The following is a 20,577-nucleotide window of genomic DNA, read 5'->3' as shown; positions in this document are numbered from 1 at the left end:
CCGGACCTCTCAAACCGTGGATAAATGTCCGGTCTGACCGACACGCCTCATATACAACCCAAATATAGAACGGATATGGAGCGGCCCAGGCACACCTGGGCGCGTCCGCCTGACAGTCCCGGCCCACCACTGACCCCACATATGTCCCACAAAAAAACCAATCCGAGAGCCTCGCTCCGAACCCTAGCTCTCTCTCTCTCTCCCTCTCTCTCTCTCTCTCTCTCTCTCTCTCTCTCTCTCTCTCTCCCTCTCCCTCTCTCGCTCCGTCCTCTCCTCTCCCTCTCCAATTTCGATACCATCCACTATGATGTCCAGCTCCGGCAGTGACTCCGCTCCGAACTCGACTATGAGGAGGAGATGGCCCTCTGCATTGTGCTGGACCAGTCCAAGGTGGAGAACGGCGGTAGCTCTGGATCTAGAGCATCACCGCAGCTCGGACACTGGAGCTGGACCCTCCCGGCCCGCATGCAACGACGCCAGGACAACGCAGTTCGCACCAGCCTCGTGCCATCTCCTTCCCCCATCGGCCACTTGTCCACGCGGGCAGCGGTGGCTGCTGGTGCCCGCGCCGCCTGTCCGCATGCACACTCCGAAATCACAAGCGCGCGTCGCTCACTGTGAGAGGCAGCATGCACGGGAGAGGGACGCGGTGGAGGAGTTCGCGCGCCGCCGCTGCGGGATAGAGGCTGACCAGGACAAGGACGCGTGTCTTCTCACATGGGTCCTCATGACGAAGAAGACTTACGCTCGCCGCCTCTGAAGGAAGAATGCCAAGGCGCTCTGGCTTGCTATTGAGCGGTCGGAGCGCGAGGCGAAGGAGGCAACGGCGGAAAAGGCTCGGATCGCCAGGTTGAAGTGGAAGTAGGATAGGACGATCTGTCGGATGAAGGGGCTCTTCGTCCTCTCCGACTCCAACTCCGATGACGGTGACAGTTGCACCTCCTCGTCGGATGACCAAGACCATCCACCGACCGCGGACGCCTACAGCTGCGCGGGCGACCGAAAGGGCAAAGGCCCGGCGAGGAAATGTTTATCCCTATGTCCTCATTTTTTATATCGTTTTAGTTGTAGAAGTTTAAGAACTTGTCTGGTGACGAACTATGATCTTTTGGATGTGCCCAAGTTTGTTAATGTCCGTTTGCAGCGATCTTATGTTCCTTTGCAGCCGATTTTTATTGTCAATCGTTTGATCATGTAGAGTAGATCAACGTTGCATGTGTAGTATGGAAATAAGGCACCGAATATGAGATACATGTATGCAGAGTGGCAAATATGAGGCATGCCCGGTCAGTGCGGGCGGATGTCTCCGGATGCGTCTGCAGGCGTTTGAGGGGCCTGATTTGCTCATGGCGGTTATAGATGCTCTAAATATCCAAAATCTAATCAAGGACCAGACAAGACTTTTTTAAGCCTATTCTTAACAGAAAAGATAGTAAAACAGATCTCCTAAAAATCCTAGTAAGGTTCGTTTTCTAAAAATCTATTGCTCATCATCGCTATCCTACAACAAATTAGAGTAACACACGGACAATAGACCATTTCACTCTTTTTTAAGACCTAATATCGATTAGATAAGCATGCGAGTACAATTTATAAACAGGATCCAAAGGAAACTCAAAATTACGAACTAGATTATGCATCTTGCAAAAGAAACCCCAAATAAAAACAAAGAACTCATATTCCAATCAGCTTTGATTTTGCTCCCCAATGGACCTACACTACTAGGGAAAACCTTATACACAGAGGTATAGCAGTAGCGTTGGTCAAAACTCGGCGCTAGCGCTACTTAGTAGTAGCGCTTGTTGCAAAACCACGCTACAACCATTGTTTTAGTAGTAGCGCGTCTTCACGGAAAAGCGCTACTACTAAAATTCCCTCACTAATGTCGGTAGGCTAGGAATAATAGTAGCGGTTCACCCAGAAGCACGCTACTGCTAAAAACTTTGTAGCAGCGCGTTTATGTTGTAGAGCGCTACTGCTATGAAAAAGAAAATAAATAGAAAAATAAAAGAAATAGAAAAAGGAGAAATGAAAAAAGAAAATGTAAAGAAAATAAAAGAAAAAGAAAAATAAAACAGAAAGGAATAGCTGTAGCGCGTTTCTCTAGAACACGCTATAGCTATCTTAGCTATAGCGCGTTTCGGCAAAACGCGCTACTTCTAGTTTGACTCAAATCCCGGCAGCCCGGGCTCAAAATTTCGCTAAGTCCTTTCCTCCCTCTCTACTCCCGGCCCCCCTGTCCCCCAACTGCTCCATCGCCGCCGTCGCCCTGCCGCCTTCGACCACACCGCCACCGCCCGAGGCCGCCTTCGACCACACCGCCGCCGCCCGCTGCCTTCGACCACACCGCCGCCGCCCGAGGCCGCCCTCGACCTCACAGCCGCCGCCCGAGGCCATCGTCGACCTCACTGTTGCCTCCCTCGAGTTCACCGCCGCAGCCCTCGACCTCACCGCCGCCGCCCGAGCCAGAGCCTGCCCTCGCCGCCGACCGTAAGGCTCTGCCTCTCCTATCCCCTACCCTCCTCTGCAATTCATATATATGTTGATACTGTGTTGATGTTCATATGAACCCTAGGTGTTCATATGAACCCTAGATTTTTTAGGGCAGTAGGCATTTTATAGCATTTAGGAAAAATGATTAGCAATTTTTTTAGGAAATTAGCTAGGACAATTTTTATGAAAATGCCTAAACAGTAATCCATTTAGCTTTAAACTAATAAAGGGTATATGAATAATAGTAGCATTTAGATTTCAATTAACAGAGGCTATAAACAAAAAACACTTATCTATAAAAAATATTTGGACTACGGACCTGAATTTATTCCAAATTTCATTCAAATGAAATTTGAATTATTTGGACTATGGACCTAAATATTTTTGAACAAATTGGGTGTAGGTACTAAAGTCTTGTTGTGGAAATTTTGGTGAGGTCAGAAGGGTTAGAGAAAATGGAGTTCCTAGACTTTTAGCTTTAGACAAAAAACAAAAGTATTTAGCTATAAATAAAAAATAGTAGCTATGGCATTTAGCTATAAACAAAAAACAGAATTGTTTTTCTTTTCAAAAACTTGATCAAACTAATTGTTGCTATGTAAACAAAAAACAAGACTGTTTTTATATGATATATGTCATTGATGTTCATTTTCATATTCCATTATTGTTGATTATATCTTTTCATTGAAGTGGCCATGTTATATGCAAATTCCTCAATAGTGTTTGCTCATGTTATATCTTTTCATTGAAGTTGTTCGATTGTGCCCAAGTGGCTTTGTTGTTTCCAGGGAATGATGCTGAGTGGCCTATGTTTTGCTTGATTCATTTATGTTCCGGCAAATTTCAGGTTCTCGATTTGTCCACTTTTTAGCAAAGGTCATGCCGAAATTTTTCGTGAATTTCGGCATGGCTTGTGCTACAAACTAGGACATATCGAGTGCCCGAGATTTGCCGCACCAGGAAGGAGTCAACATTCCTGCAAAACAATAGGCCTTTTTTATGTCATTATTCATTTTATTAGGTCTAGAATTAATTGAGTAGATTTAATCATAGGAAACATGGCTAGCAACGATGAAGGACAGGGTTCTGGTGATTGCGACGACGTCTACCGGGCGGCAGACGAATTTTTTAGCCTTGCCGACGATCAACCGATGTTGTTGCTAGCCCACCGGTGCCATCGGGGACTGAGATCGACACGCAGACCGGTGCTGAGACTGAGACCCGCGCTGAGACTGAGACCGGCGCTGCCTCGGGGAGCGGAGCCAGTGTAGAACCGAAAGCAAAGAGGCAACGACTTTCTAACAAACTCAGGACTACTAGACTGGTGGTCACGGAGGTGGACGATGGCAATTTTGAGCCAAAGGCGCACGAGGAAGCGCGTTGATGCTACGGCAATCAAATAGGCTGCATCGTACGGACAACCGCCACCATCAACGATGAGAAACTACAGAAGATAGAAAATATGAGGAGCTCCGTCCTAAAGAAGTTTCACCAGATATTCTTGTTTCCGGGCTAGAATGAGAAGGATTATGAAGATCCAGATGAGGACCCGGCAATGAAGAAGATAAACAAACACGCCATGACCAAGTTTAGCGACGCGTTGGCCGCCTGGAAAAATTGAGTGAAAGCAAAGATCATCGACAAGAAGGAACCCTACTCCGAGATTGTAAAGGATAATCCGACAATCACGGAAGAGCAGTTTCAAATATTCAAGGAGGCTTGCGAGGCCGAAGCTGCCAAAAAAAGTCTAAGTACATGAAGGGGCTTCAAGAGAGGAACATTGGGAGCCACCACCTCGGAAGCCGTGGTTACGGCGGAAAGAGGTCCAAATGGGCCAAGGAGGACGCGGAAGCCGCGAGTCTGGGCATCCCAGACCCCTTGGCGGATTTCACCGTCCCGTAGGAGCGTGACGTCCTCAGAGCCCGGCACCGTTGGGACCCAGTGAAGAAGGTTTACGAGACAAAACCAGTCATTACGGAGTTCATGAGTCTGCTGGTAATTTTAGTTTCTGATCAATTCGACTGCACACGTTAGTCATATTTGTAAACGATCCTTGTGCCTTTTGCAGAGAGAGCAGCACCGGATTGCGGCTGAAAGCGACTCGCCGTCCGAGGCATTGGCGAGGCCCAAGTGGGACACTCCATTCAACCGGGCGTTGAACATATTGAAACGACAACTGGTGGATACTCGACCGTCGTATGGACGCGTGCACGGTGTCGGAGACAGCGCCACGTGGAAGAAGTACTACCGTGAGACCACGGAGGAGAGAAAGGAAAGACGGAGGTTAACTAAAGAAAACATCGACAAAGAAGGTTGAGATTGCGGTTGAGAAGAAATCATCTCAGACAGTTGCAACAGTGGTAGCTGCCGCAAAATAGGTGGTTGCAGATTTGTCTACTTCCTTGGTGATGGGCGTTTTCACTTGGACAAGGCAAAATCCAGAAAAATGCAGAGGACTTTCCCCTTGCTGACTTCTTGGGGAGCAGCTCGACTAGCATTGCACCAGCACCGGCTCCCGCACCGGACGTGCTCGGTGGTGCTTCATCTTTGGCTGAGCTCGACGCCCTCACGGTATCTGTCACATCGGCCCCCTTCAATATAAATGTATAATCTCCCGTTTTCGTTGCCTTTCGGATGTCTCACGTCGCAGACTTTTCTTTGTGGGCCGACGAAACCCCGTACACCATATTGTACACCATCGATGACCAGAAGGTGGATGTGGGGAAGGCGGCGATAATAGAGCCGAAGGAACCATTATTCCACAGCCGGCCGATCCCCCCGAACGTCTTCAAGGTTTCCGTGGCCAGTGTCAAACCGGGCCACGAGAATTTGCCTCCTCAAATACTAGTGGGGGATGACGACGAGACACCGCGGCGGCTTGGTGATTGTTGCAATGGTGGGTCCTGTTGTGGCCAAAGAGTCTGCTTCGTCTGGAGGCGCCCGGGAGCACACCCACGAGCATGCAGCCTCAGAAAGGTATGAACATCAACACCCCACCTACCCAATTAGCGTCGGGCATCGGGTTGGGTGATAGCGGACGGGGTAAGGAGGAGGCTCCATTAGTCGCTGATGACGTCGCCATGGATGAGGATGAGGACGACGATGGCACTGAACAGTATGTCTATACTGGCGTCTCCTCAGGGTTTGAGCGTCATGAGTCGGTGCCTGAATTGCCGTCTCAATGTATTATGGACGACCTTCCGGTAGTAAAGAAGTCTAGGAAGAGAGCGAGGAAAGGCAAAAAAGATGATTCTATGATCCAGCCGCCTCAGCATACTCGGCTTCAGGACCGTATAGATATCCCCGATGCGGATAAATGGCATATCCCCGGTCAACCAATCCTACCTGCAACAGCGCTACGGGTCAAATTCGGTGATCTAAGGAGACTTCTTGACGATGTGCTGCGGGTAGAGAAAGGCCTCATCGCCTCGAAAGATCCAGGATACCCACTCTACATGGTTAACATTCCACGGCAAATGTCGTACGTCGACAGCTTCCCCGCGAATAAGTTCTTCCTATGATTCGATTACATATTCGACATGTTTCACGTGAAGAAGCTGGATTTTACGTTTGTCCGCCTTTATGCCTTGCACATGAACTACATCATCGGGGTTGAGCAGATATATCATATATGTGTCGCTGACCCGTACTACATGCACGAGGGTGATACGTCTCCAACGTATCTATAATTTTTGATTGCTCCATGCTATATTATCTACTGTTTTGGGCAATATTGGGCTTTATTTTCCACTTTTATATTACTTTTGGGATTAACCTATTAACTGGAGGCCCAGCCCAGATTTGCTGTTTTTTTGCCTATTTCAGTGTTTCGAAGAAAAGGAATATCAAACGAAGTCGAAATGGAACGAAATCAACTGGAGAAGTTATTTTTGGAAGGAAAGCAACCCAGGGAACTTGGAGTGCACGTCAGGGGAGACACGGGCTGCCCACGAGGGTGGGGGGCGCGCCCACCCCCCTAGGGCGCACCCCCCTACCTCGTGGGGCCCCCGTGGCTCCTCCGACGTACTTCCTGCACCCATATATATCGTCGTAGCCTAAAACTTCCAGAACGAACAATAGATCGGGAGTTCCGCCGCCGCAAGCCTCTGTAGCCACCAAAAGTAAATCAGGACCCTGTTCTGGCACCCTACCGGAGGGGGGAACCCTCACCGGTGGCCATCTTCATCATCCCGGCGCTCTCCATGACGAGGAGGGTGTAGTTCCCCCTCGGGGCTGAGGGTATGTACCAGTAGCCATGTGTTTGATCTCTCTCTCTCTCTCTCTCTCTCTCTCTCTCTCGTGTTCTTGATTTGGCACGATCTTGATGTATCGCGAGCTTTACTATTATAGTTGGATCCTATGTTTCTCCTCCCCCTCTTCTCTCTTATAATGAATTGAGTTTCCCCTTTGAAGTTATCTTATCGGATTGAGTCTTTAAAGATTTGAGAACACTTGATGTATGTCTTGCCATGGATATCTGTGGTGACAATGGGATACCACGTGCCACATGATGTATGTTTTGGTGACCAAATTGTGGGTTCCTCCCATGAACCTATGCATAGGGGTTGGCACACGTTTTCGTCGTGATTCTGCGGTAGAAACTTTGGGGCACTCTTTGAGGTTCTATGTGTTGGTTGAATAGATGAATTGAGATTGTGTGATGCATATCGTATAATCATGCCCACAGATACTTGAGGTGACAATGGAGTATCTAGGTGACATTAGGGTTTTGGTTGATTTGTGTCTTAAGGTGTTATTCTAGTACGAACTCTAGGGATGTTTGTGACACTTATAGGAATAGCCCAACAGATTGATTGGAAAGAATAAGTTTGAGGTGGTTTCGTACCCTACATAATCCCTTCGTTCGTTCTCCGCTATTAGTGACTTTGGAGTGACTCTTTGTTGCATGTTGAGGGATAGTTATGTGATCCAATTATGTTAATATTGTTGAGGGAACTTACACTAGCGAAAGTATGAACCCTAGGCCTTGTTTCCACACATTGCAATACCGTTTACGCTCACTTTTATCATTCGTTACCTTGCTGTTTTTATATTTTCAGATTACAAAAACTTTTATCTACTATCCATATACCACTTGTATCACCATCTCTTCGCCGAACTAGTGCACCTATACAATTTACCATTGTATTGGGTGTGTTGGGGACACAAGAGACTCTTTGTTATTTGGTTGCAGGGTTGCTTGAGAGAGACCATCTTCATCCTACGCCTCTTACGGATTGATAAACCTTAGGTCATCCATTTGAGGGAAATTTGCTACTGTCCTACAAACCTCTGCACTTGGAGGCCCAACAATGTCTACAAGAAGAAGGTTGTGTAGTAGACATCAAGCTCTTTGCTGGCGCCGTTGCTGGGGAGGTTAGCGCTTGAAGGTATATCTTTAGATCTTGCAATCGAGTCTTTTAGTTTCTTGTTTTATCACTAGTTTAGTTTATAGAAGAAAACTACAAAAAAATGGAATTGAGTTTGTCTCATACGCTTCACCTTTTTAATATCTTTCTTGAGTATGATGGAAAGGATAATTGTGCTCAAGTGCTAGAAGAAGAAATCTATAAAATGTTTGGCACTAAATATTTGAATGATGAGCATGATTGCAATGTTGTTAGTATGAATTCCTTGAATATCTATGATGCTAATGATATGCAAAGCCACAAGTTTGGGGAAGCTATGTATGATGAAGATGATATTTTTAGTCCCCCAAGTTTTGATGAGCAAATTTACTATGATGAAAGCATGCCTCCTATCTATGATGATTATTGTGATGACACGTATGCTTTAAAGAATAATGATAACAATGAAACTTGTCATCTTGATTTCAATTTTCAATCCCATGATAGTTACTTTGTTGAGTTTGCTCCCACTACTATTAATGAGAAGAATTTTGCTTATGTGGAGAGTAGTAAATTTTGCATGCTTGTAGATCATGAAAAGAATGCTTTAGGTGTTGGTTATATTGTTGAATTCATTCATGATGCTACTGAAAATTATTATGAGGTAGGAACATATGCTTGTAGGAATTGCAATAATATCAAGTTTCCTCTCTATGTGCTTAAAATCTTGAAGTTATGCTTGTTTTGCCTTCCTATGCTAGTTGATTATTGTTCCCATAAGTAGTTTGATCACAAAATCCCTATGCATAGGAAGTGGGTTAGGCTTAAATGTGCTAGTCATATTCTTCATGATGCTCTCTCTATATTTCAGTTCTTATCTTTTATGTGAGCATCATTGTCATTATCATGCCTAGCTAGGGGCGTTAAACGATAGCGCTTGTTGGGAGGCAACCCAACTTTATTTTTATTCCTTGCTTTTTGTTCCTTTTTAGTAACAAATAATTCATCTAGCCTCTTTTTAGATGTGATTTTATGCATTTAATTAGTGTTTGTGCCAAGTAGAACCGTTGGGAAGACTTGAGGAAAGTCTTGTTGATCTTGCTGTAAAAAACAGAAACTTTAGCACTCACGACAATTGCTACCATTTTTATTTGGAAAGTGATATTTAGTTAATTCTTTTTGCAGATGATTAATAGATAAATTCCCCAGGTCCAGCAATTTATTTGAGAATTTTATGTGTTCCAGAAGTATACGTTTGATCCAGATTACTACAGACTATTCTGTTTTTGACAGATTCTGTTTTTGATGTGTTGTTTGCTTATTTTGATGAATCTATGGCTAGTGAAATAGTTTATAAACCATAGAGAAGTAGGAATACAGTAGGTTTAACACCAATATAAATAAATAATGAGTTAATTACAGTACCTTGAAGTGGTGATTTATTTTCTTACACTAACGGAGCTTACGAGTTTTCTACTTTAAGTTTTGTGTTGTGAAGTTTTCAAGTTTTGGGTAAGGATTCGATGGACTATGGAACAAGGAGTGGTAAGAGCCTAAGATTGGGGATTCCCAAGGCACCCCAAGGTAATATTCAAGGAAAACCAAGAGCCTAAGCTTGGGGATGCCCCGGAAGGCATCCCCTCTTTCGTCTTGGTTCATTGGTAACTTTACTTGAAGCTATATTTTTATTCACCACATGATATGTGTTTTGCTTGGAGCGTCAATTTATTTTGTTAGGGTTTGATTGATGTTATTTAGAACAATTTTTTGCATCTTTTATTTCAATAAAAGTGGCATTGATAGTCTTCACTATGCCTATGTTACAAGTATACATGTCGCTGTTTGAAAACAGAAAGTTTACCGCTGTTGCAATAATTCCCTAGAAAAGTCAGAATGTGATAAAATGTTGAAACCTTTTGCATATTAAGCTATGATAAAATTACTACAGTGGGAATTTTATTTCATAATTTTTGGAGCTAGGGAAGTATGGATGTTACAGCATTCTTTACAGACTATCCTGTTTAGGCAGATTGCTGTTATGTTTGCATTGTTTGTGTATGGTTGCTTCTTTAATGATTCTATTTGAGGATAGGACTATTAAATATGCAGAGGCATTTAGTATGCAATGTTGAATAATAATTTTAGTGATTTGCTACAGTAGAGTATGATAAGGTTTTGGCAATGGTTTATACTAACTTATCTCATGAGTCCTTGTTGAGTTTTGTGTGGATGAAGCTTTTGAGATTTAGGGAGACCGTGATATGAGAGGAATTAAGGAGACACAAAAGCTCAATATTGGGGATGCCCAAGGCACCCTAAGATAATATTTCAAGAAGTCTCAAGCGTCTAAGCTTGGGGATGCCCCGGTTGACATCCCACCTTTCTTCTTCAACAACTATCGGTTAGTATCGGTTGATCCTAAGTTTTTGCTTCTTTACATGATGTTTGCTATTCTTAGATATCATTTTATTTTGATTTGCTTGCTGTTTGAATAGAATACCAAGATCTGAAATTATTCAATTTTAGAGAGTCTTCACATAGTTGCATAATTATACGACTACTCATTGATCTTCACTTATATCTTTCGGAGTAGTTTGTCATTTGCTCTAGTGCTTCACTTATATCTTTTAGAGCATGGTGGTAGTTTTATTTTGAAGGAATAGATGAACTCTCATGCTTCACTTATATCATTCTGAGAGTCTTAAATAGCATGGTAATTTGCTTAAAATCCTAATATGCTAGGTATTCAAGAATAATAAAACTTTGTTATGAGTGTGTTGAATACTATGAGAAGTTTGATGCTTGATAATTGTTTTGAGATATGAGGATGGTGATATTAGAGTCATGCTAGTTGAGTAGTTGTGAATTTGAGAAATACTTGTGTTGAAGCTTGTGATTCCCGTAGCATGCACGTATGGTGAACCGTTATGTGATGAAGTCGGAGCATGATTTATTTATTGATTGTCTTCCTTATGAGTGGCGGTCGGGGACGAGCAATGGTCTTTTCCTACCAATATATCCCCCTAGGAGCATGCGCGTAATACTTTGCTTTGATAACTTGTAGATTTTTGTAATAAGTGTGTGAGTTCTTTATGACTAATGTTGAGTCCATGGATTATACGCACTCTCACCCTTCCACCATTGCTAGCCTCTCTAGTACCGCGCAACTTTCGCCGGCACCATATACCCACCATATACCTTCCTCAAAACAGCCACCATACCTACCTATTATGGCATTTCCATAGCCATTCCGAGATATATTGCCATGCAACTTTCCAGCATTCCGTTCATCATGACACATTCATCATTGTCATATTTCTTAGCATGATCATATAGTTGACATCGTATTTGTGGCAAAGCCACCGTTCATAATTCTTTCATACATGTCACTCATGCATCATTACACATCCCGGTACACCGCCGGAGGCATTCATATAGAGTCATACTTTGCTCTAGTATCGAGTTGTATCATTGAGTTGTAAATAAATAGAAGTGTGATGATCATCATTTAATAGAGCATTGTCCCAAAAAAAGAAAAAAGAAAGGCCAAATAAAAAAAGAAAGGCCAAATAAAAAAGAAAGGCCAAATAAAAAAGGAAGGCCAAATAAAAAATAAAAAATAAAAGGGACAATGCTACTATCCTTTTACCACACTTGTGCTTCAAAGTAGCACCATGATCTTCATGATAGAGAGTCTCCTATGTTGTCACTTTCATATACTAGTGGGAATCTTTCATTATAGAACTTGGCTTGTATATTCCAATGATGGGCTTCCTCAAAATGCCCTAGGTCTTCGTGAGCAAGCGAGTTGGATGCACACCCACTGGTTTCTTGTGTTGAGCTTTCATATACTTATAGCTCTAGTGCATCCGTTGCATGGCAATCCCTACTCACTCACATTGATATCTATTGATGGGCATCTCCATAGCCCGTTGATACGCCTAGTCGATGTGAGACTATCTTCTCCCTTTTTGTCTTCTCCACAACCACCATTCTATTCCACCTATAGTGCTATGTCCATGGCTCACGCTCATGTATTGCGTGAAGATTGAAAAAGTTTGAGAACATCAAAAGTATGAAACAATTGCTTGGCTTGTCATCGGGGTTGTGCATGATTTAAATATTTTGTGTGGTGAAGATGAAGCATAGCCAGACTATATGATTTTGTAGGGATAACTTTCTTTGGCCATGTTATTTTGAGAAGACATGATTGCTTAGTTAGTATGCTTGAATTATTATTATTTTTATGTCAATATGAACTTTTGTCTTGAATCTTATGGATCTGAATATTCATACCACAATTAAGAGGAATTACATTGAAATTATGCCAACTAGCATTCCACATCAAAAATTATCTTTTTATCATTTACCTACTCGAGGATGAGCATGAATTAAGCTTGGGGATGCCTGATACGTCTCCAACGTACCTATAATTTTTGATTGCTCCATGCTATATTATCTACTGTTTTGGGCAATATTGGGCTTTATTTTCCACTTTCATATTACTTTTGGGACTAACCTATTAACCGGAGGCCCAGCCTAGATTTGTTGTTTTTTGCCTATTTCAGTGTTTCGAAGAAAAGGAATATCAAACGAAGTCGAAACGGAACGAAATCAACTGGAGAAGTTATTTTTGGAAGGAAAGCAACCCAGGGAACTTGGAGTGCACGTCCGGGGAGACACAGGATGCCCACGAGGGTGGGGGGCGCGCCCCCTGCCTCGTGGGGCCCCCGTGGCTCCTCCGACGTACTTCCTGCACCCATATATATCGTCGTACCCTAAAACTTCCCGAACGAACAATAGATCGGGAGTTCCGCTGCCGCAAGCCTCTGTAGCCACCAAAAGTCAATCGGGAGCCTGTTCCGGCACCCTGCCGAAGGGGGGAACCCTCACCGGTGGCCATCTTCATCATCCCGGCGCTCTCCATGACGAGGAGGGAGTAGTTCTCCCTCGGGGCTGAGGGTATGTGTCAGTGTCAAAACCGGCGGATCTCGGGTAGGGGGTCCCGAACTGTGCGTCTAAGGCGGATGGTAACAGGAGGCAGGGGACACGATGTTTTACCCAGGTTCGGGCCCTCTTGATGGAGGTAAAACCCTATGTCCTGCTTGATTGATATTGATGATATGGGTAGTACAAGAGTAGATCTACCACGAGATCAGAGAGGCTAAACCCTAGAAGCTAGCCTATGGTATGATTGTTGTTCTGTATGTTGTATATTCTATCGACTAGCCTAGCCCTGGTTTATATAATGCACCGGAGGCCTAGGTTAACAAGATTCCTAGCCGAATACGCCGGTGGGAGAAGTCCTTGTCTTGATCGCCAAGTCTTTGTGGAATCTTCCTTGTATGCGGCAGCTGTCCGAACTGGCCCATGAGTATAAGGCCATGGGGGGCCTCGGCCCAATCTAATAGGTCGGGAGATGACGTGGTGAGTACCCCCTAGTCCAAGACACCGTTAGTAGATCCCTGAACCGGTCTTCAAGTTAGGGACGCTCCTCGATTCTTCCGAACTGTTCTTCATCTTCGGTCGTCGATCTTGAAAACTGGTTCAACAAATCTTTTCATCTTCGATCTTGAGGATCGCCGAAATGCATTCGACGAGTTTATACGCGGGGTATCCGAGGAGCCCCTTTAAGTTTCCGGCCTTTATCAATGCCTTATTATTTTTATGCCACACCTCGGGTTTGAAGTTGTTCCCGGGAGGCAGTGTCCTCTTGCGTCCGAGCTCTGATGCCGGACTGTATTCGAGGTATCTTTTGCAGCCGAGCACCAATGCCGGACCGCTTTCTCAGCTCTAATGCCGGAATGTATCCGAGCTCCAACGCCGGACTATGTCTGAGGTGTCATATCACCTTGGTTCAAAAAAGTTTGAAGGAGTTTAGCCGAGCTTAACACCGGAAATGCCCTCTACGGAGCCAGACACTAGCGCCCGAGCTTTATGCCGGACTGCTTCCGAGGTGGTGCACCACCCCGAATGTGGGCCGATTTTTGTGAATTTTTTTTGTTGGTGCAATTTATTCTCTGCCGAGATATATAGCCAGTAGCCCTCAAGGTGTGTATCGGTCTAAAACCCGAGATGCACCTGAAGGATGACGTAAGACCGCTGATCCTAGTAGCCGCTAAGACTCAAGTTGATTTGCAAAATCGGCCTGAGGATCAAGTCCAAGCTCGGAAGAATACTTCGGGACACTAAAAGTGGCGTGCTCAGTCCTCGAGACTCAGGTTGGGTGCGGTCGACCAACTGAGGATCAAAATCTCCTCGGAAACTATATTGCACATAAAATTTTCTGCATTGGACAAGCAATGCAGTAGCCCCCGAGACACTGGTCGGGTGGCAACACCAGATCAGGGGATCGATGTGCCCCTTTAATATTTGTAAATAATAAGCCCAAAGACCAGTAGCCCTCGAGCCTTAATGCAGGCACGGGTGGCCGAATTAAGGATCAATATCCATAGTAAAATCACAAATTATGTGTAATGACTCTATGTATCCAAGTGCTTTACGTCATTAATGCTCAGATCCGCATTGTACAAAACTTTGTTAACCGACCATCGGCTTCCACCTCCTCGGCCAGTAGCCGAGGAGTGTTTGTCCTACTTTATAAAACCTTTATGAGGGCAAACATTTACAACAAACAAGGCAATTTGGCCATACGGTTTTATAAACAAAGGTACGCAGAGAGTTATATTACTGTTTAACAGAAGAAATGTCTTCCAAAGAAAATAGTCCCGCTATTGGTTCCTTTCTTTGGGTTGTCATGCTAAGCATGATCATTAAACCTCAGCTCTAATGTAAGAGCAAAATATCGAGGATTTAGTTTGGGAGGCCAGTTAATAGCCCCCGGTAGTGTTTGGCGACAGTCGGGGTCAAGCCGTAAACACTTCGGCCAATGTTATGAACGGCCCGTCATTTAACATAGTCATCGGATCGCTGACCAGTTTACGCTTATTGTGACAGTCAGTTTTCGGCTTTCTCCACTGAGGTGCTTAACCATGTGAGCTGGAAGCACAATCGCAGTGGTCCTCCCTTTGCACGCCTAGCCGAACAAAACGGAACGTAGGAAGCAAGTGCAGGAGCCGGGCAACCCAACTATTGACCGAAGACACAATTCGAAACCGATGCATATATAGCAATATCTGAGAATGTTTTTGCCGAATCCCTAAAGGTGTCCGGCGTTGCACTGCGAGACTAATGCTGGAAAAGCACAAATAGTTTAAAAGTGCCAAAAAGCTTGGAAAACCAAGAAACATCAGTAAAAACATGACATCCGAACAAGATCAAGTGTTCGGTGCCAATCCGAAAATTGGTCTTAGAAAAAAGAAGTGCTTATGTCATGCTTTAACATGATACATCCTATCTCAAGACTTCGAGCGGGTCAGCCTGCGGCTTCAACCTCCTATCCCGAGGGCGGAGTACTTCTCATTAGGCCAGTTTAGCAAACTAAACTCTAGCGGCTTTGAGAGAGAAATTAGGCTCCCCGGCTAGTGACCGCACACTCGCGTCGAAAAAAGGAGTGATAAATAATAATAATAATAAAAGTTTGCAACAACTAAGAAGAAGAACACTTATTATAAAACGGCTCAAATAAACTTAAAAGCCCCCAAGTGACTTGAGTAAAAGAATGATTCCATGTACCGAAGTACTTATATCATATCTATGTTCAACCAAACTTTAAACGCGTCTTAACCGACCGTCGGCTTCTCCCTCTTCGGTCAAGGACCGAAAAGTGTTATGTACTCCATCTGTCGAGAATATCGATGGTGTTTCCAATAACCAGGCAATCAGGCCATAAGGCTGTAACAGATAAAGCGCGCTCAGGGAACTTATGCTATATTACTGCAAAGTGTAAGAAGCATCTTCGAAGAAAATAGTACCCCCACCGATACCTTTCTTTGGCGCTCATTGTTATTATGAGACTTGTGCAATAGATTTTTTTGTACTCATGAGTTCCGTTGTGTGCCGACCATCATTGAAAACAATAAGAGCGCTAGCTTTCGGCTTCACCCAGTCTGAGGTCTGGCTCGGGTGACCCGATCGTGACAATCGCAGAGGTGCTCTCTTTACTCCCTAGCCGAACAATCGGGAACGTAGGGGTAAACACAGGAGCGAGGCAACCCAGCTTGCAAATCGCTTAAGTCAATATGGTGCATATTGTGGCGTAATACACGAACAAGGAACGAAGCCGTACAAGTATAATCATATGCAAGAGGAAAAGCTTCATAAAGGAAGCCCCCAAGTAAACGGGTATTTGAATTTATGCGTCACAAACAAAGTTTGGACAAGGAAATTTTTTACAAGCAACTTTTTTCCAAAAAAGTATAATTCTTGGTCAAACCGAACACAAGTTAGAAATTAAAGCTTTGAGCATGAAAGCGACTTAGCTGGTTAATGTGTTCGATATTGATGACGCGGTCCGAGCTTGATGCGGGGAAAGGTTCCATCCCCCAAGCCTCACCGTGTGCGTTCGGTTTATTCGGTTTACATGGTTCGGTTTATACGGTTTTTTGGTTTCTACGGTATTAATATTTCGGTAAATACGGTATGAAAATAAAATACGGTTCGGTTTCGGTATATACCATAAAAACCAAAGCTGACGCGAATTTGAATATGACATAATAATAATTTGCAAATTTATGACTCAAAACACATACTATTTTACACAAATAGTATATGACTATATATATAAATATGTATGCATGCATTTATTCATCTATTGATGGTTATATACGTGCTTAGCATTTTGAAAAGAGAAAATGACTATGTTACAAGAAAAATTTTATGTGCTTAGTAGTGAATTTGACTCATGTACATGTAAAATGACAACTTGTACGGTTGTTCATCTCAAGAAATATAAATTTATTTTTTATTTCGGTTTATTCGGTTAACCGTTCGGTTTTTCGGTATATACCATAAAAACCAAAGTTCAAATCGGTATGAAAAGTTCATACCATACCGAAACCAGAAACCATAAAAACCATAAAATCGGTTCGGTTCAGTTTATTTTCCGTATGGTTTTTTGGTTCGGTTTTAAAATGCACAGAGTGACCCAAGCCGGTCCCGAGGTGGCGGAGCGGAGAGTTCGACACGCCGAAGTGGTGACATAGCACGGTCAATGCAGACCGGCAGAGTGACGCCGAAGTCCCCGGATCATTTTCCTGTGCACAAAAAATAGTGCAAACCGGAGATAATAGTAATAATGATAACAACAACAACAACAAAGCCTTTAGTCCCAAACAAGTTGGGGTAGGCTAGAGGTGAAACCCATAAGATCTCGCAACCAACTCATGGCTCTGGCACATGGATAGCAAGCTTCCACACACCCCTGTCCATAGCTAGCTCTTTGTCGATACTCCAATCCTTCAGGTCTCTCTTAATGGACTCCTCCCATGTCAAAATCGGTCGACCCCGCCCTCTCTTGACATTCTCCGCACGCTTTAGCCGTCCGCTATGCACTGGAGCTTCTGGAGGCCTGCGCTGAATATGCCCAAACCATCTCAAACGATGTTGGACAAGCTTCTCCTTAATTGGTGCTACCCCAACTCTATCTCGTATATCATCATTCCGGACTCGATCCTTCCTCGTGTGGCCACACATCCATCTCAACATACGCATCTCCGCCACACCTAACTGTTGAACATGTCGCCTTTTAGTCGGCCAACACTCCGCGCCATACAACATTGCGGGTCGAACCGCCGTCCTGTAGAACTTGCCTTTTAGCTTTTGTGGCACTCTCTTGTCACAGAGAATGCCAGAAGCTTGGCTCCACTTCATCCATCCGGCTTTGATTCGATGGTTCACATCTTCATCAATACCCCCATCCTCCTGCAACATTGACCCCAAATACCGAAAGGTGTCCTTCCGAGGTACCACCTGGCCATCAAGGCTAACCTCCTCCTCCTCATAGCTAGTAGTACTGAAACCGCACATCATGTACTCGGTTTTAGTTCTACTAAGCCTAAACCCTTTCAATTCCAAGGTTTGTCTCCATAACTCTAACTCCCTATTTACCCCCGTCCGACTATCGTCAACTAGCACCACATCATCCGCAAAGAGCATACACCATGGGATATCTCCTTGTATACCCCTTGTGACCTCATCCATCACCAATGCAAAAAGATAAGGGCTCAAAGCTGACCCCTGATGCAGTCCTATCTTAATCGGGAAGTCATCGGTGTCGACATCACTTGTTCGAACACTTGTCACAACATTATTGTACATGTCCTTGATGAGGGTAATGTACTTTGCTGGGACTTTGTGTTTCTCCAAGGCCCACCACATGACATTCCGCGGTATCTTATCATAGGCCTTCTCCAAGTCAATGAACACCATATGCAAGTCCTCCTTATGCTCCCTATATCTCTCCATAAGTTGTCGTACCAAGAAAATGGCTTCCATGGTCGACCTCCCAGGCATGAAACCAAACTGATTTTTGGTCACGCTTGTCATTCTTCTTAAGCGGTGCTCAATGACTCTCTCCCATAGCTTCATTGTATGGCTCATCAGCTTAATTCCATGGTAATTAGTACAACTCTGAACATCCCCCTTGTTCTTGAAGATTGGTACTAATATACTCCGTCTCCATTCTTCTGGCATCTTGTTTGCCCGAAAAATGAGGTTGAAAAGCTTGGTTAGCCATACTATCGCTATGTCCCCGAGACCTTTCCACACCTCAATGGGGATACAATCAGGGCCCATCGCCTTGCCTCCTTTCATCCTTTTTAAAGCCTCCTTCACCTCAGACTCCTGGATGCGCCGCACAAAACGCATGCTGGTCTCATCAAAGGAGTCATTCAGTTCAATGGTAGAACTCTCATCCTCCCCATTGAACAGCTTGTCGAAGTACTCCCGCCATCTATGCTTAATCTCTTCGTCCTTCACCAAGAGTTGGCCTGCTCCGTCCTTGATGCATTTGACTTGGCCAATATCCCTCGTCTTCCTCTCCCGGATCTTAGCCATCTTATAGATGTCCCTTTCACCTTCCTTCGTTCCTAACCGTTGGTAGAGGTCCTCATATGCCCGACCCCTTGCTTCACCAACAGCTCGCTTTGCGGCCTTCTTCGCCATCTTGTACTTCTCTATGTTGTCTGCACTCCTATCCAGGTATAGGCGTCTGAAGCAATCTTTCTTCTCTTTAAGCGCCTTCTGGACATCATCATTCCACCACCAGGTATCCTTATCTTCGCTTCTCCTTCCCCTGGACACTCCAAACTCCTCCGAGGCCACCTTACGAATGCAAGTCGCCATCTTCATCCACACATTGTCCGCATCCCCTCCTTCCTCCCAAGGGCCCTCCTTAAAAACCCTCTCCTTGAACACCTGAGCTACCTCCCCCTTGAGCTTCCACCACTTCATTCTAGCGACCTTGGCACGCTTATCCCGCTGGACACCAATCCGAAAGCGGAAGTCAGCAACCACCAGCTTATGCTGGGGTACAACACTCTCCCCAGGTATCACCTTACAGTCTAGGCATGCACGCCTATCTTCTCTTCTCGAGAGGATGAAATCAATCTGGCTAGAGTGTTGGCCACTACTAAAAGTCACCAGATGTGATTCTCTCTTTCTAAAGAGGGTGTTAGCTACAATCATGTTGTAGGCTAGAGCAAAGCTTAAGACATCTTCTCCTTCTTGATTCCTGATGCCATAGCCAAAGCCCCCATGCGCCCCTTCAAAACCTGTGTTAGATGTACCCACGTGGCCATTGAGGTCTCCTCCTATGAAGAGCTTCTCACCAATCGGTACACTCCTAACCATGTCTTCCAAGCCTTCCCAGAACTCCCTCTTGGTGTTCTCATTGTGGCCTACTTGTGGGGCATATGCGCTGATAACATTGAGAACCAAGTCCTCAGCTACCAGCTTGACCAGGATAATCCGGTCCCCACGTCTCCTGACGTCTACCACTCCATACTTGAGGCTCTTGTTGATCAAGATGCCTACGCCATTTCTGTTTGCAGCCGTCCCCGTGTACCACAGCTTGAAGCCGGTATCCTCCACCTCCTTCGCCTTCTGTCCTCTCCATTTGGTTTCTTGGACGCAAAGGATATCAACACCTCTCCTCACTGCTGCATCAACTAGCTCCTGAAGCTTCCCTGTCAGAGACCCTATGTTCTAGCTACCTAAGTGAATCCTCCTAGGCTCGTCTAGCTTCCTTACCCTTCGCACTCGTCGAGTCAAATGCAAAGACCGTTGCTCATTTTCCACTACATCCGGGCGCTGATATAGCGCGCCACTAAGGATGCGACGACCCGATCCTCGCTCACTTGCCACCGTATCCGGATCAAGATACGGCGCGCCACTTGGGGGGTGACGGCCCGGCCCTTGCCCATTTTCCACCACACCCGGGTTCCGATGTGGCGCGTCGCTGAGAGGGTTACGCCCCAACGAAAATCTTTTGGGTTTCATCTCCATAAGAGTGGCTGAGTTTTTACGTTGGCTCGCCAAGCCTATCACAACCCTCCTCCTTTACCCGGGCTTGGGACCGGCTATGTTGAGACAACATAGGCGGAGTTAGATAATAGTAATAATGATAATTAAAAAAAATGTTGCATAACAAATAATTTATGCAAAGTGAGGAATAGAAGAAATATGGCCTGGCGCCGAAGTCAATGTCGATGCAGGGCGTCAGCGTGATGTAGTAAAGGCATGGCAAAGCCTGAATTCACAGATCGGTCCGAGCTTCGGATGCGGCGTTCGCTGGACTATGTACGGAAACTGATCGAACCACCACGCGACCGTCGTT

Source organism: Triticum dicoccoides, chromosome 3A, assembly GCF_002162155.2.
Source record: "Triticum dicoccoides isolate Atlit2015 ecotype Zavitan chromosome 3A, WEW_v2.0, whole genome shotgun sequence".
In the NCBI taxonomy this organism is placed as follows: domain Eukaryota; kingdom Viridiplantae; phylum Streptophyta; class Magnoliopsida; order Poales; family Poaceae; genus Triticum; species Triticum dicoccoides.
The sequence above is the reverse complement of the archived record's forward strand: the minus strand, read 5'-3'. Positions refer to the sequence as shown.